Source organism: Neodiprion pinetum, chromosome 4 (assembly GCF_021155775.2).
Source record: "Neodiprion pinetum isolate iyNeoPine1 chromosome 4, iyNeoPine1.2, whole genome shotgun sequence".
Classification (NCBI taxonomy): domain Eukaryota; kingdom Metazoa; phylum Arthropoda; class Insecta; order Hymenoptera; family Diprionidae; genus Neodiprion; species Neodiprion pinetum.
Genome location: NC_060235.2, coordinates 12,199,125 through 12,201,624, shown reverse-complemented (window position 1 = coordinate 12,201,624; position 2,500 = coordinate 12,199,125).

The following is a 2,500-nucleotide window of genomic DNA, read 5'->3' as shown; positions in this document are numbered from 1 at the left end:
GGGCCGACGGGACTCGTCGAAGCTGCGGTACGAGTCGAGCGAAAGGCGACGCGCGGCGTCCCGGGGTCGATCCGGACAGACGGGACTTGTAAAAATTACGGTCCGAGTCGAGCGCAAGGCGACGCGCGGCGTACCGGAGTCGATCCGGGCCGACGGGACTTGTGAAAATTTCGGTCCGAGTCGACCGAGAGGCGATGCGCGGCGTCCCGGAGTCGATACGGGCCGACGGGACTCGTCGAAGCTGCGGTACGATTCGAGCGAAAGGCGACGCGCGGCGTCCCGGAGTCGATCCGGACAGACGGGACTTGTGAAAATTTCGGTCCGAGTCGACCGAAAGGCGACGCGCGGCGTCCCGGAGTCGATCCGGGCCGACGGGACTTGTGAAACTTTCGGTCCGAGTCGACAGAAAGGCGACGCGCGGCGTCTTGGAGTCGATACGGGCCGACGGGACTCAGTGAAGTTTCGTTCCGAGTCGAGCGAAGGGCGATGCGCGGCCTCCCGGAGTCGATCCGGGCCGACGGGACTCGTTGAAGCTGCGGTACGAGTCGAGCGAAAGGCGACGCGCGGCGTCCCGGGGTCGATCCGGGCCGACCGGATTTGTGAAAATTTCGGTCCGAGTCGAGCGAAAGGCGACGCGCGGCGTACCGGAGTCGATCCGGGCCGACGGGACTTGTGAAAATTTCGGTCCGAGTCGACCGAGAGGCGATGCGCGGCGTCCCGGAGTCGATACGGGCCGACGGGACTCGTTGAAGCTGCGGTACGAGTCGAGCGAAAGGCGACGCGCGGCGTCCCGGAGTCGATCCGGACAGACGGGACTTGTGAAAATTTCGGTCCGAGCCGAGCGCAAGGCGACGCGCGGCGTACCGGAGTCGATCCGGGCCGACGGGACTTGTGAAAATTTCGGTCCGAGTCGACCGAGAGGCGATGCGCGGCGTCCCGGGCCGACGGGACTTGTAAAAATTTCGGTCCGAGACGAGCGAAAGGCGATGCGCGGCGTCCCGGAGTCGATACGGGCCGACGGGACTCGTCGAAGCTGCGGTACGAGTCGAGCGAAAGGCGACGCGCGGCGTCCCGGGGTCGATCCGGACAGACGGGACTTGTAAAAATTACGGTCCGAGTCGAGCGCAAGGCGACGCGCGGCGTACCGGAGTCGATCCGGGCCGACGGGACTTGTGAAAATTTCGGTCCGAGTCGACCGAGAGGCGATGCGCGGCGTCCCGGAGTCGATACGGGCCGACGGGACTCGTCGAAGCTGCGGTACGATTCGAGCGAAAGGCGACGCGCGGCGTCCCGGAGTCGATCCGGACAGACGGGACTTGTGAAAATTTCGGTCCGAGTCGACCGAAAGGCGACGCGCGGCGTCCCGGAGTCGATCCGGGCCGACGGGACTTGTGAAACTTTCGGTCCGAGTCGACAGAAAGGCGACGCGCGGCGTCTTGGAGTCGATACGGGCCGACGGGACTCAGTGAAGTTTCGTTCCGAGTCGAGCGAAGGGCGATGCGCGGCCTCCCGGAGTCGATCCGGGCCGACGGGACTCGTTGAAGCTGCGGTACGAGTCGAGCGAAAGGCGACGCGCGGCGTCCCGGGGTCGATCCGGGCCGACCGGATTTGTGAAAATTTCGGTCCGAGTCGAGCGAAAGGCGACGCGCGGCGTACCGGAGTCGATCCGGGCCGACGGGACTCAGTGAAGTTTCGTTCCGAGTCGAGCGAAGGGCGACGCGCGGCGTGCCGGAGTCGATACGGGCCGACGGGACTCGACGAAGTTTCGGTCCGAGTTGACAGAAAGGCGATGCGCGGCGTCCCGGGCCGACGGGACTTGTAAAAATTTCGGTCCGAGACGAGCGAGAGGCGATGCGCGGCGTCCCGGAGTCGATACGGGCCGACGGGACTCGTCGAAGCTGCGGTACGAGTCGAGCGAAAGGCGACGCGCGGCGTCCCGGAGTCGATCCGGACAGACGGGACTTGTAAAAATTTCGGTCCGAGTCGACCGAAAGGCGATGCGCGGCGTCCCGGAGTCGATCCGGGCCGGGAGCCTTTCGGAACATCGTCATATGAGCCTCGGTTGATTTCGACAAAGTTCCCGGAGTTCGAAATTTTTTCGATAGCCCGCGGAGGTTTCGCCCCGTAAGCCGACCGTGCTACCACCGTACCGGCGCCGACGTCCTAGCGGCCAGGCTCCTACTAGTAAGAGGAGCGAGTCGGTCGGGCCGGTCTCCCGTCGTCCGCCTGCTACGCCGTACCGGTACGTGCTCGAGCACGATACGTACTTCGGCGTAGACCAGGAGCGGGCGTTCGCGGACCGTTCCGTGCCTCGTACCAAAGAAACTACGCGACTCGCGTTGTTTCATCTATCGTCACTGCATTACCGCGGGTCGGTGTCTCAGACCGAATGGCCCTTGACGCGGTACCAAGAAGTTCGGCTCTCCGTGAAACACGGAAGGCCGAACGCTCCAACGCACGCGTCAACTCGCTTCTTTCCGAGCGTACACTCAAAGACCAG